Genomic DNA, 15,912 nt, shown 5'->3' on the forward strand with positions numbered 1-15,912 from the left:
ACCCAGATAGATGTGACCCCCTGCGAACCCCACACCGGATCCGTTGAGCATCCAATGCCACTGCCATGGTTGGACGGACATCGCAGGGTGTGGAAACATATGCCATCGTGTGCCCATCAAGCTGTGAAATGATATCATTCTGTATGTGTGTACCTGCCGGCAGATAGTTGCTACACTTCTAGTCCAGAACGGAAAGCTGTCATCGCTTTTGTCCCCTTTTACTCACAGACTGCTGACCATCATCGGCCAGAAGGGACCCGGACTCGGGAACAATGGCTCACGGACGACAGGTGGTTCGCATTCTTACACGTTCGGGGACTCTCAGGGTGGATGGGCGACAAAAAGCGATTACCATCGTTGAAGCGGCTGTTTTCACCCACAAATGAAATATTGTTGCAAAGTGTGACCGTGGCAGACTGAGAGTGCACTTACGGTAGTGCGCTCTACTGGGATTGTTCGCACCGGGGCTTGGACTTCGGGGTCGTCTCTCGCAAATGGGCATCCGTCCCGGGATGGGATGCGGCCGGTGCACAGTGGGAAGCGATGGTTGTTGGCGGGGAATAAGTAAATGGAAGTGTCACGTACGTTTGTGGAGGATAGTCATGCAGCTCGGCTGAAAACTGGATCTGTTTTCTGCATTCGAGTGCACATTGCTGGAATGAGCTGTGGGAATGACTCGGTGGGTACGTGAACTGTACAGAACGGCCTCCAGGGAGCAGCCGTGCCGTGTTGTGTCTAGTTGGGTTAATTCAAATTGTTGTACAAGTGGAAAATCGTTTGTGTGTAGGTGGACTAGTTCGAAATTGAGTAATGCTATTGAGCACCGGCAGTGCGACGGTAATTGCTTTCGGATGGGGTTTATTAGGTCGATTTCTTGGCAACGTTAAATCCATGTTTGAATTTAGAACTTTGGACACATGTTCGGCATTTCGGTAATAATAATAGTAAATTATTGAGTAGCTATAAACAGACAGTGTGAAGTCATTTCCCATTCATAGACGGTGTAAATTTTTGAACGCGATGTCAAAATATTGAAGGTCAAGCCAACTGAATCCTGCATCGAAATGTCATGAAATGATTACCATTTATTAACCTGCACAACACGCATGTATATGAACGGATCACGTGATCGAATTTGAAAAGATTTTCAAAATCCAAAGACTAACTACCGATCGTTACTGTACCGAAATATTTCTACAGACTTGTGTATGTTTATTGAATATCACACGAATCCATATGTATCGGATCTCGGATTCCTAGGACCTTTTAGGGCTGGAACATTGCCGTTAAACTGTTAAGAATCTTCACTAGCTTTTCTCAAATGTTAATGATATATCAGAATCTACTAATTCACTAATTTGTCTCACAAAAATTTATTAACGTCCATGGAAGTTTTCATTCGTCCATTGCAATATTTTTAAAAGACAGAATCACTGTCTTCGACCAGAGGTCGCACAGACTGAACACTTAACATCTAGCAACGGACAGGACATTTACACAACACCCAGTGGACCAGTGGAGAATTTTTCGCATTTACGAAAAGTGTTCTCCTTAACCAGGGCGGGATTCGAACCCACACTCCACAGCACATTCGTCTAGACGATTGACGTCGCTAACCGCACAACCACGAAGCTTACATGGTTTGTTGTAAAATAAACATATTAGTATTCGTGTGTGATTTCAACAAGTACGCCAAATCAGTTTTTACGCGATCTATATGCGCCGAGTTGAGTGGAAATGGTCTTAATTCATATAGTGTGCTTTATGGCCTGTTTTGTACGTTAGGGGTACTTGAATATAATTTATTTATTTATTTATTGAATCGTCTTCGATGGTATCGTACAGACTAAAATAAACTACATTCTTAATCCTAGTTTTGAAACAATGCTTAGAAATATTAAAATCAAACATATCACACACAACGTTGAAATTTCTGAAACAGGAACTTAAAGGGCTGTTATATCCATAATTTGTCAAGTGCATGGGGACAGCGATGAGTGAACGACTAGGAGCGATAAGTTGGGACTCTGAGAGAAGATCCGAGCAATCTATGTATCCTTTGAGGATGTCGTGGACCAATAATCTTTTTAGTTTCAACCGTCTTCTCGACAAAATTTCAAGATCCACCAGCTGACAGCGAGCAGGATAGTCTGGTAAATTTGCAGGGTCATTCAACGGTAAGTGACGAAGTGCAAAACGGATGAATGATTTTTGAATACGTTCAATACGAATGACTTGCGAAGTGGGGTAAGGATCCCAAACAGGGGCAGCATACTCAAGAATGCTACGCACGAGGGCGCAGTACAGTGACGTCAATGCATATCTGTCTGTAAACTGCGATATATTGCGACGAATGAATCCGAGAACTGCCCAAGCTTTAGCAGTAATTGTACAAATATGCTCATTGAAACGCAGTCTAGAATCCATTGCGACTCCCAAGTCTCGGATTGAAGCGACACTGTCCAGTTGAAGATAGGCATCGGCAGAAAGTGATCACCTTGCACTTCTTGATGTTAACGCACATCCCATTTTTATCGCACCAACGGAGAAGTTCATCAATGTCCGTCTGCAGAGCAACGCAGTCTAGTAATGATTTGATCACTCTGAAGATTTTGAGATCGTCGGCAAACAGTAGTTTTGCAGATGAGATTATATTAATTACCTTTAACCTCTCTTAATTTATTAATATCTCATGAGGTGGACGGATTTCGGTGCTGTACGGATTTCGGTCCCGCACGGTACGCAGCCTCGTCAGATGTATTTGCAGTAGCGTTATCGTAATTCACATTCTTGGGAATTTTGTTACTTGTCTTCTGAGATTTTACAAACTTCCAAAACATGGAGGGGTTGTTCTTTAAACTCGACTGCAAGTTGTCCAGGTGTCTACGGTAGCAGGAGTCAGAAAGATTCCACCAGTCGGAGGGCATTCCTGTTCTCGTCGGTTTTGTTAGCGAAGAATCTTTTGCGCGCTTTTCTCAATTTGTTTCACTGGTTACGAAGTTTAGCATTCCACCAGGGCTTTCTGCTAATACCGTGATTATTACTTCGGCGACGAGGTACCATCAATTGAAAAACTTCATACAGTTTGTCATAGAACAAGACAACATTACAATCGATAGAAGGCGCCTGGAGATATTGATTCCAATTGATCGTAGAAAGCTCAGAATTAAGAGAGAGACAATCGCATCGCCGGAATGTCGAAATCTATAGCATCTGGATCGCGTTCAGTTTGAGCGGGTACGAAACTGCAATCATCCATTTGTATTAGCACTGGCGGTTGATGATCATCTGTTGGTAGGAGGGGCAAGGCTGGCTGAGAAACTTCTAAGATGTCCGACGAGCTCGTGAACACAAGATCAAGCACTCTACTATTACGATTCGAAATGGAGTTGATTTGCACCAGACCGCTGGCGGAGATTGATTCGGTTAGAGAAATTTCTTGCTCGCTAGACGCATTTACGGGAAGCAAGCCGTTGATATCGTCGTCAAAACGCCACTGAAGGTAAGGGAGATTGTTCGATGTTCGATGCAGCCATCGAGGGTCACTTCGAAACAATTCAGTTCATGTTTCACAGCAATTACCACACCTCCACCTCTACAAAGGTTGCTGGTGAACTCACTACAATCACAACGAAATATCGTGTAGCCCGACGAAAGTTCTGAATTGCAATTATAAGACCTTAGCCACGATTCGGTTCAAATTACTATGTCGTTATCACAAGCCGACAATCGTGGTTTTAAATCTGTCGTTTTCGTGCCTAGGCCCCTGATATTCTGGTAGTAGACGTACAAGAATTGCGTATCATTTCGAGCAATGACGTTGGAACAAGTTTCAGCTGGATGAAGCATTGCGGCATTTTGGCTGGAATCGGGATTTTTTACACGAGTTGAACTTGTCATATTGAACTGGTCGTTGTTGGAAGGTCCCTTCACTTGTCTCAAGCACAGGACCGGGACGGCTGATGATCGCTGGCTGGAGTGGCTCGACTGTGATAAGCGGACCTTCCACAATGCTAGAGGCTAAGTGTGCGTCCCGGTGTCCGATGGAAGTGATTTACAGCTGGATGAAGCATTGCAGCGTGTCGGCTGGAATCGGGAATCTTTTCAGGAGAAGAACTGAACGAATTGAGCGCGTACTTGCCTGAGAATCGTTGTTGGAAGGTCCCTTCACCTGTCTCATACACAGGGCCGGGACGGCTGATGATCGCTGGCTGGGGCTCTGGGTCATTTGGCATAAAGTCATTTGGCATAATGCCATTTGGCATAAGGTCATTTGACATAAAGGCCATTTGGCATAATGGTCATTTGGCATAACGGACATTTGGCATAATTTCAAACTGTGAAAGTGAATGGGATATTTCATGCATTATTTAGCGTAAATAAAGTAGGCTGGTTTCTGATAAATTTAGACTAAATTTCCGGAAGAACTAAATAACAAAGCGGCAGAATTACTTCCGAGGGAGGAATCACATCCATTATTGACTTTTTTTTATTTCTTTATTAAAGTGATTTTTAAATTAAAAATAAAGTTTATCACTATCCCATCATTGACTTATTCCAGCCACATGCCTACTTTTAAAGTAGGGATTACATCCACCATTGCTTCAATCTGGACATGCGCCTTAAGCCCGGATCAAATCCACCATTGCCTTAATCCGGTCAAGCGCCTAACTTTAAAAACTTAAGCAATACACTTGTCGTAGACGAGTTACTAAAATCAATCAAGTCACATATGAATTACTGCAACCAAATCAATCTGAATTGTGCTACTTGGGGAAGTGATCGCATCTACCATTGATTAATTCCCGGCAAGTACCTACTTATTAACGAAGGAGTCACATCCACCATTGCCATAACCCGAACGGGGCCTACTTTTAAAAAAGGGATCACATCCACCATTGTCACAATTCGGGCCACCCACCTACTTTTGAAGAAGGGATTACATCCACCATTGTTTCTATATGGGCAAGCACCCACTTTTAAAGAACCAATCAAATCCTCCATTGCCATAATCCGTGCAAGCGCCTATTTTAAAAGAAGGGTTCACATCCACCATTACCGCGATCCGGGCAAGTGCCTTCTTTTAAAGAAGGAATCACATCCACCATTATCATAATCCGGGCATGCGCCTACTTTTAAAGAAGGAATCACATCCACCATTGCATCAATCCGGGCAAGCGCCTTCTTTTAAAGAAGGAATCACATTCACCATTGTCATAATCCGGGCATGCGCCTACTTTTAAAGAAGGGATCATATCCTTCATTGCCATAATACATGCAAGCGCCTACTTTCGAAGAAGGGGTCGCATCCACCATGGCCTTAACCCAGGCATGCGCCTACTTTTAGAGAAGGGATCACATCCACCATTGCCTCAATCCAGGCAAGCGCCTTATTTTGAAGAAGGGATCACATCCACCAATGTCATAATCCAAGCAAGCCCCTACTTTTAAAGAAGGGTTCCCACCTTTCTTGCCCTTCGTCCGGTCAGCCCTCTACTTTTAAAGAAGAGATCATATCCTTACTTGATACTTGATACTTGATGGGCTACAGCTCTTCGATGAACCTACGCCGAATGAAGTATCCTTCTCCACTGGACTCGATCCTGGACCAATCGCTTCCAGTCGCCCTGAACATTGAGCGCCCTCAGGTCCTCTTCAACTGCAAAAAGCCATCGTGTACGCGGCCTTCCACGAAGCCTGCGGCCTCTTCCGGGTTCTCTACTAAATATTATCTTCGCTTGACGGTTTTCCGGCATACGAACAACGTGACCAGCCCACCGTAGTCTGCCGTGTTGTATAAGCTTAATAATATCCAGCCCTTTATACACCTGGTACAATTCGTGATTCATGCGACGCCGCCAGATGCCGTTCTCCTGTTTACCGCCGAGTATTGTCCGCAGCACCTTACGCCCAAACACTCCGAGAGCTCTCCGATCAGCCTCCTTTAACGTCCATGTCTCATGGCCGTATAAAGCCACCGGAAGAATCAGAGTAGTATACAGCGCGAGTTTTGTTTTCGTTTGCAGACTACGGGACTTAAGCTAGTTACGAAGTCCGTAATAAGCCCTATTTGCAGCTGCAATACGCCTTTTCACCTCGCGGGTAACATCATTATCACACGTCACTAATGTTCCAAGATACACAAATTCTATCTCCCTCTTAAAAGGCACAAAAGCCTCTTCCACGGCACGGCGATCAATTCCGATAATATCGATATCGTCCGCAAATTCCAGGAGCATATGCGATTTTGTGATAATGGTACCGCTTCTTTGCACACCAGCTCTCCATATACCTCCCTCCTTTAAAAGTAGGTGTTTGGCTGAATTATGGCAATGGAGGATATGATACCTTCTTTAAAAGTAGACGTGTGGCAGTATTATGGCAATGACGGATGTGATCCCTTCTTTGAAAGTAGGACCTTGTCCAGACAGGACCGGATTTAGCCGGAAGGGGGCCCCGGGGCCGACGGTATGTGGGGGCCCCAAAATGTACAAAAAATGTTGCTTTTGGTACATAAGATTTGTGGGGGCCCGGGGCCATGGCCCCCCCGGCCCCCCCATAAATCCGGCCCTGTGTCCAGATTATGGCAATGTACATAATCTGGACAAGTTCCTACTTTTAAAGAAGGGATCACATCCGTCATTGCCATAATACTGCCACACGCCTACTTTTAAAGAAGGGATCATATCCTCCATTGCCATAATTCAGCCAAACACCTACATTTAAAGGAGGGATCTCATCCACCATTGCCTCAATCCGGGCAAGCGCCTTCGTTTAAAAGAGGAATCACATCCATCATTGTCATAATCCGGGCAAGCGCCTACTTTTAAAGAAAGGATCACATCCACCATTGCCTCAATCCGTGCAAGCGCCTTCGTTTAAAGAAGGAATCACATCAACCATTGTCATAATCTGGGCATGCGCCTACTTTTAAAGAAAGGATCACATCCTCCATTGCCATAACCCATGCAAGCGCCTACTTTTAAAGGAGGGATCGCATCCACCGGCCTTAATCTGGGGATGCGCCTACTTTTAAAGAAGGGATCACATCCACCATTGCCTCAATCCGGGCAAGCGCCTTATTTTAAAGAAGGAATCACATCCACCATTGTCATAATCCGGGCAAGTGCCTACTTTTAAAGAAGGGATCACATCCTCCATTGCCATAATCCATGCAAGCGCCTAATTTTAAAGAAGGGATCGCATCCACCATGGCATTAGTCCGGGCAAGCCCCTACTTTTAAAGTAGAGATCATATCCTCCATTACCATAATCCGGGCAAGTACCCACTTTTAAAGAAGGGATCACATCCGTCATTGCCATAATACGGCCACACGCCTACTTTTAAAGAAGGTATCATATCCTCCATTGCCATAATTCGGCCAAACGCATACTTTTGAAGAAGGGATCACATCCACCATTGCTCTAATCCGGGCGTGCGCCTACTTTTGCATTGCATTGCAAATGCATTATTTCAACGAGGGATAATGTCTTTTTAATATTGTTATCGACGGGTGTTATATTTACTATTCAGGGGTGTTTCCCGCACCAGCACCACCATTTAGCGAACGCAAAGAAAAGTTATGCCAATTGTCCGTTATGCCAAAAGACCCTTAGTTTTGACGCTGGTCACAATTATGCCAAATGTCCGTTATGCCAAATGACCGTTATGCCAAATGGCCTTTATGCCAAATGACCTTATGCCAAATGGCGTTATGCCAAATGGCCCGCTCCCGCTGGCTGGAGTAGCTCGACTGTGTTGAGCGGACCAGGTCCTTCCACAAGGACCTGTGTATGGAAGATTCAATTTCTTGGTTATCCGAGAAATTCAAGAAGTTTAGGCTTTTTTTGGTTATCCGAGAAATTCCAGAAATGAAGTTCTACAGATCTTTGCTCACGAGTATAGCACTTTAGCTGTTTATTCCAAAAAATTCTTGGATAGCTAGACGACTTTGTTTTGCCTAGAGGAAAATAATTGAAAAACGATTTTTTTTGACTGCATGATGTTTTATCAGATGTGTAATAAAAGATTATTCCAGTTCAAATCGTCAGTCTGGTAACACGTTCTTAGACTATAAACAAGGTGACAAATAAAAGAAAAATAAAGTCTGTGAAGTCTAAAAAAAGTTAATTTTAACAATTTTCGGGAGATTGTTTTTGATTTTTCAGTGAAAGAAAGATATTCTTTTAATTTAGTGTGCAGTGGAAGGTAAACGAAGGTAGGAAGTGGAAGTGTAAGTTATTTAAATATATATACCGATTTAAATAACGGTGCGTTTGCTAGGAGTTGAAGTTTTTTTTATTCTTTTTTAACGAGGCTGGCTCGTCTTGAAGTAGAAGCTGTTAGATTTTTCTTCGTCGCACGGATTAGTTAAGCAAAGTTTCTACTGGGTTGTATGCATAAAAAGTATAAAAAGTATACTTCATAAAAAGTAGTAAGTTTGAGTTTACTACATTTTTAGTTGCAGACCCATCCGCGCTCTAGAAAAAAGAATAATTCCGAAAGTTAAAACCAAAGAATATCGACTTCGGCGCCATTTGCCGTGATTTCGCGTGCATTTGTTGATTTTTCCATAAGCCATTCGAAAAAAAAAATTGAACTTTCCCGACGAAACATTCCCACATTTTCCAAGAATTTCCCCAAAAATTGACTCGCATTTTTTTGAAATATTTTCGTAATATTTATTTTAGTTATATTATAAAGTTCTTCTGAATTCCCACAAGAAATGCATCTAGAATTACACATAAAATTGTAATTTGAAAAAAAAAATAATAATAGCAAATCATTCTGAACTTCGACTAGAATTTTATTAAAACTGTCACGAAAATTATTTCAAATTAGTCGACCCGGCACACGTTGCCCTGCATAGGCGAAAATGCACGTTCTGCACTGTCCATGTCCATGCAAAGTTTCCATACGATACTTAATTTTGGTTTTTCACAATTTACCCAATCTTACAGGTGATTTTCGCATGTGGAAATATCATACAATCGGAAAACGATAAAAAAAACCCATCGGAAACGATAACGAACGTATTTGCTGAAGGAATGAAGAAAATCCTTTCAGCCGTTTTCGAGTTATGCGGATACGAACACATATTCCATTTTCTTATAAGGGAAACAACGGCTTCTGCAGGTTTTGTTCTTTTATTGTCAGAGGGTTTTCTATAACTAAAATAAAATTCAATCAACAAAATTCCCCTGACAATCAAACAAAATCTGCCGAAGACGTCATTCCCATATACACATTTTTTTGGAAAGTTATCTGGATTTTCCAAGGGTAATAATTCCCAATTTCCACAATAAACTATTCCGTATTTCCTTCCAAATATCCTTGCGAGATTATACGGGATGTTCTTTTAAATTTTCTCGGGAATGTTTTCCAAGTTCCATCAGGATATTCTTTCGAATTTAGTTTGAAATTATGGATGAAATTATGGAAACATTCAGAATTTTCATGGATTTTTCCGAGGATTTCTTCCGAATTTCCACAAAATACTCTTCCGAGTTTGCACGAGACATTTTACCAAGTTTCGAATGAAATAGTGAAATTGTTCTGTTTGGCTTGCTCAAAATCTATCTATCTTCTATACATACAAAACTCAATGTTTGAATGTATGTTCCAGCATAACTTCTGGACCCATTGACCGATTTCAATCAAATTTGTAACACATCTGCATTATTATAAGTAGACGACGATAGGAGGGTTAGGGATGCTCTTCGTAAAAGGGGGAGGTTGTGGAGGGAGGGGTATTGTTTAGTTATCGATAAACTCAGTGTAACTTCTGAACCTCCTTGGCTGATTTCAATCAAATTTGGAACAACCATTCTTTTTCTTAAGGAGACGACGAATGGGGGGGGGGGGGGGTTAGGGATGATATTTGGAAAAGGTTGTAGAGAGACTGGTATTGTTCAGCTACAGTGTAACTTCTTAACTTAACCTTAGCCGATTTCAACCAAATTTGAAACACACATTTTTCATATTAAGGAGACGACGATAGTGGGTTAGAGATGGAAAAGGGGAGGGTATAGGGGAAAGGTATTGTTTAGTTATTGATCAACTCAACCCTTCATCGAAATCATGGTTTGCCCAGTGAAAAGCAATGGTTAATATGGTTCCGACTGGATAGTTAATGTAATCCCTACTATAAAAATTAACGTTTTCCCGGAATAAGGCATCGGTGAATTATTTCCTTCTTTAGAAATAGACGTTTATCCTGAATAAGGCGATTAATTGTTTGATCCCTTCTTCAAATCAGTCAATGTTTTCAAATGAAATCTGTCTTCTTTTAATCAAATGATGAATTATCAATAAGAAAAATCAATTATACTGTCGACCAATTGGTTTACTCATTTTCTGATTGTGAAAAAATTGCGAATCAAACTGACAATTCCGAGCAAGGCCGGGTACATACAGCTAGTGAATGATAATTGTAAAACTGCGCCAAGACCAGATTTTGTGCATAATGCTTTACTGTTATTCACAGCCAATTATAGTATTTTTTAGTTCAATCAAAGTTAATTGCTTATTTCCGGGGATTAAACCACCCGACTTGGACATTAATTTACAATGTTGTGAAAACTCCTATGTGAATATGTACGTTAAGTGGAAGATATTGATTTGGAAAATGTATTGGAGGTAACCACTTTCCCTTCGATGGAACTCGATCCCATGACCCTGCAGTACGCTAGACTGGTGCTTTAACCAACTAAGCTACGAAGGTTAGTTACATTAATTTACAATGTTGTGAAAACTCATATGTGGTCATGGGTTCGAGTCCCATCGAAGGGAAAGTGGTTACCTCCAATACATTTTCCAAATAAATATCTTCCACATAACGTACATATTCACATATGAGTTTTCACAGTATTTTATAGTTAGCTTAGACTGACTGTACATACCAATGGTTGCTACTCTGTGAATTAATCAGACTGATGCAAATTGCACTTCGATCCAAGTGAATAGTGGTTGGGACTTACCATCTATTCTCGAAGTGCACGTTCCAGCAGCTCGCAAATGTTGATCAACAATGGCGCCGGCCAAGTCCTTGCAGTCAGTTGGGAAAGGGGCGGAATGTTAGTATGTGGTTATTGTTGCTGCTAGAGACCGAGAATACCTCTGCATCTCCACAATAACCACGGGAAGGAAGTAGTGTAAGTTGGGTGGGGTCATCAGAAACATAGATCAGGTTACACCATGGAAAGTGATGTGACCTATATGTAACTTCTATACAGCAGTATGAGCATTTCCTTTGGGGTCGTACACATATTACGTAAGCAATTTTTCTGGGTTTTTCGACCCACCCCCATGTAAGATTTAATTCATACAAACGATTTTTTATTTATATGGAGCGTAAGATATTGACCGACACCCCCTCCCCCATAAGTGCTTACGTAATATGTGTACGGCCCCTTATCTTATTCAATTGTTCTTCCTTCGCGAGAAGAAACAATCAATCGCTCAAAGTGAGCGATTGTCATTTTGAGTTTTTGATTAAGCGCCCGCGTTTATTTTTTTTAACAAAAGGAAAGTAGAAAAGAGCGGGATTGAAATCGAGAACAAGGATATATTCACGGCTGTTCAACCACATTGATAGTAATCGGAAAGCTTATTTTAATCTTAATTTAAGGACTAATATAAAAGTGGTATAAACTGTTAACTCCTAAATATCTTGAAACTTCTGCGTATCTTAGATGGGCTTGTCACTAAGGGGCGATTCAAATATGACGTCCACTACTTTTTGGGATTTCTAGACCCCCTCCCCCCCCTCTGTCACGCTTTTTTGTATACCTAGTACATGTACTGTCACCAAATCTTAGACCCCCTCCCCCCCTAAAACCTGTGACATCATTTTTGAACGACCCCTAAGCAGTATACGGTACCCTGATATGGTTAATGGTAGAACCTAACGTGCCAATTCCAAATCTCTAAAGCAATCCATCTATAAATTTCATATTTGAAGAAAAATTCAACGACCGATTCGTAGAATCCGGTAGCAACCAATAAAATATTGCCAGTTAAAGGAAGCCTTTTGATACTTGTCGGTGGTGCCGGTCCACATGGTTGCACTAAAAGATTTGAAAAAATACGTCTCGAACATTTGTCCCAGCATTGTGCTTTGATTTACCACTGGAAAACTCGCCAAGTGACCATGTACTCTCAAACCGTAGTTTTAAAGTGAGAAATATCGCGTTGCTAGCTCAAAATGAAGTAGATAAATTAAATTTTCTGAAACAGTCCTGGACCAGAAGAAGTATATACAAAATAAAATCGGGCTACATGAACTATTTCAAAGGGACCGCAGCTGCGATTGAGCAATTCACAGAAAGTGGCTAGTTGTGTGCCTAAGGCAGCCTAATCTAAAGTTTGACATGATTTCCCTTAATCAGCACCATTATTACACATTAAATCAGATTTATTTCACCAAATATGTGTTTAGATTTCGAATTCCTCGGTTATGTAACACTGACAACAGCCGAAAACCTTCGGAACAAAAATACAGCAACATCACTATTACACATCCGATTTCAACGTTTACTACGATCCAATCAATTCCCCAAATTATAGAATGTTTTAGTATTTTAAAAGTTAATTGGCGAATAAGATACAAAAGCCTAAGCCCCTTTGGCATTTATATTGGGCAGAGTAAGCGGTAATTTACAGCACTTTTATTGAAGAAATGCCAAAAACATAACAATAATAGGGAATGTTCTTATAAATTTCCGTGGAAATGTAGATCTTATGAAAATTCTGGCAAATTTCTTCGAGAAATATTTTTTGATCTTTCTCCAGAAAAATATTTTGATTTTACGGAAAGATCTCCCAACCCCGGACACTACTCAAAAGGACACTTGCAGAGGTCTCTCCACCTTCTAATGTAGCGCAAAAGGAAGCCATGTCAAAGTCCATTACCTGTATGAAATATTAAATCCTCAGGTTGAAAGATTTGTTCAAGATTAAAGATTTAAAAACCGCTTAGAATTTAATTGTTTTTCCTTAGTACTTTCTTTTCTCTGGCATCTTTTCCTTGTTTGTCAGGAAATAAAGAGTAAAACTACCCAACAGTGGTATTTAAACGTGTGATCCCTACGTTCGGTAAAATTTTCCTATCTCAAGTAACCATCATTATTCTGGTTTTGTAATGCTTCGGAGATAGCGAATTACATTTTCAAGTATGTTGTATATATGCAAGTATGTTTTTACTTAACATTAGGTAAATCTTACTCGTTCTCTAGAAAAACGTACCTTATATTGATTTCCCACGCTACACACCCGAGTTAAGTGAAAAATACTTAAAATATATTTTTCTTACCATGCATGTTCAGAATTCAAAATTATTCTCTCCACGCAATTTGCATTTTGGGATTCTGGCAACCATGCCGTTTGTAGGAGCGTATTGGTAAGAATTCACTAAAAAAAACTTCCAGAAATTACCTCAAAACCACCCTAAACTACAAATTTCAGGTCAGTCAAGTAGTGAGTATGAATATACAATACGGCAGACTACGGTGGGTTGGATACGTTGTTCGTATGCCGAAAGATCGTCAAACAAAAATAATACACAGTAAAGAATCTTGAAGATCAGGAGGTGTGCTGTTGTTCCTAGGCAACACTATCCTGTATGCATCCCCCCATGGAGTATTATTGGTCATCCTACACAGCTCTTCAAAGCAGGCTCTCTTACTACATTTGATTTCGTAGTTCAGAGCTCTGCTCGCTGTTTGGTACACCCGGCGTCTTTCTATCCTGTCCGCTTCGGTTCTAGCACGTCGCAACCTTCTTTTAGCTCTAAGACAGGTTCTGCGAAGATCAGCTATCGTGTTCGTCCACCAGTGCACCGGTTTGCGGTTGCCGGTTGATATACCCGAGCAGGAGCGATGACCTCGATAACAGAAATTGGTTTGAACTAGCCTTGCATAAGAGGTAAAATAACAAAAAAATAATACCATAAACTTAAAAACAGAATACTTGAGGCATAACATGCTTAGGTATTTCAGTACCAAACGAATAATAATTGATTATGCTTTTGGTATTGAAAGTCAATTTAATAATCCTTTGGTATTGTTCGGTTATCAGATTACCTCTTATGCAGGGCTAGTTCATAACAGAGTATGATATCAATAACAGAATTAGGTATTATTGAGCCAATTTCTCCTGCTCGGGTAGTCCTCCTGGGCATTGTCACGTCAAATGCTCGTGTTGGGACATCGGATAACTCATCACCACTGAGGACTAGAGTCCGATTATCCCACCATAGTGATTCTTCCAGCAGTTCTGGGTCGAACTGCGCGGTACGCCATCCTAGATCAGCTTTACTCACCCGCCTTGTGCTTCTGTTGGGGAGATAGCTGACCATAAAACGTATTTCCTGATGGTCACTAGCAGTATACCCTTCGTGAACCCTCCATTCAGGCTCCACCGTCCATCCCGCGCTGCAGAAGGTCACATCGATGCATGAATCGCCATTCGGTCCTCTGAACGTTGACGCTTGGCCCTCGTTCAGCAGGACTACGTTTAGTATCGCTAGAGACTCTAGCAGGACATGACCTCTAGGTGTTAGTGAACCGAGAGGCCCAATCCATTGCCTACGCGTTGAAGTCACCTGCTACAACTAATGGTTTAAGACCAGTTAGTCTACAAGATTATCTAACACCCTCTATACTGCTCTATGCTCCAACTCCGTTTACCTTTGCTATAACAAAATCCTCATCATCAGGAGATGACACTATCTCCTGGATGGGATACTTCCCGCAAGTCCAGATGGTCACTATTCCGGACCTATCCGCAACCCAACTGCTATGCTTAGCAGGGATGCGGTACGGGTCAGACAGCAAGGCAACATCAGTCTTATTCTCGTGCACCGACAGTTGTAGCAGCGCTTGCGCTGCCTCGCTCCTGCTCGGGAATTGGTAGTAAAATACCAAAGCATATTATGCCAGAAGTATTTTGCATATTAATTTTTGGTATTTTACCTCTTATGCAAGGAAACTTCCAATCAGCTTCTGTTATCGAGATCGTCGATCCTGCTCAGGTGCTGATTCTACTGTAAGCGCAGTTTATGCAATTTTTCAAGCCTCCTAAAAGATTATTCCGATGAAACATATTTTGAATTAAGGCGCGCCGAAGCAAAAATGTCGATGACGGCGTAATGCCAACCTTCGGTGGTGACATAGCACATCTCTATTAGGGATTGCCTTTAACAAAATAACCGTTCCATTAATAGGTCATTCTTCTCTGTCTATCACTGCCCAGGTGTTAATATGGTTAAAAATACGAACCTACACTCTATTATATCCAAAAAAAAAACACCAAATTGAACCTATCTGGTTTGATAAGCACTGTGATTCATTCTACTGCCGTAAGTTTGCCTAGACATATTTTTTTCTATATTTTCACTACGTTTGCTTGCGCATCATCAAGAGTAAAAAAGTGGTCGTTAGTGTACTAAACAACTAAATACGCACAATGATCTATGAGTCATACACGTGTATGAAGGGAACACCACGTTTCTGCTGATTCATGTAATGGCAGGTCATCTGAAGTATCGACAGTGCAAATTTATCCATTGATTCATGGGTGGCACATATCTGGTGGTAAAGCGATGAGCTGCAACATGCTCGATAGATGATTGGGGAATGACTGTTATAAAACTACTTCACCATTACGAAACATATATTGATTGATCACTTGAAAAGCGAAAGTGATATTGCGTCAATCAAAAGTTCTGTACAGTTTTTGTAGATTTTTAAAGAATCGTCGAACTAAGTCATATGGAGACTACATTGTAAATCTATTCAACCACCTAAATCTATTTAATCGCCTACCCTCCAATGCCACTTATTTTAATTGCTTCGACATTGGTTTCGTGGAGGAGATACCCTCTTTATTGTCAAGCTACAACATTATTCATA

General features: G+C 41.2%; 1 protein-coding gene across 4 annotated transcripts in view; it reads left to right on the top strand.

The window, feature by feature from the left end:
* Positions 1-15,912, top strand: part of LOC134210707 (uncharacterized) — an 869,243-nt gene that overhangs the window by 498,836 nt on the left and 354,495 nt on the right. The gene's annotated exons all lie outside the window — the stretch shown is intronic.

This window comes from Armigeres subalbatus, chromosome 2, assembly GCF_024139115.2.
Source record: "Armigeres subalbatus isolate Guangzhou_Male chromosome 2, GZ_Asu_2, whole genome shotgun sequence".
NCBI lineage: Eukaryota > Metazoa > Arthropoda > Insecta > Diptera > Culicidae > Armigeres > Armigeres subalbatus.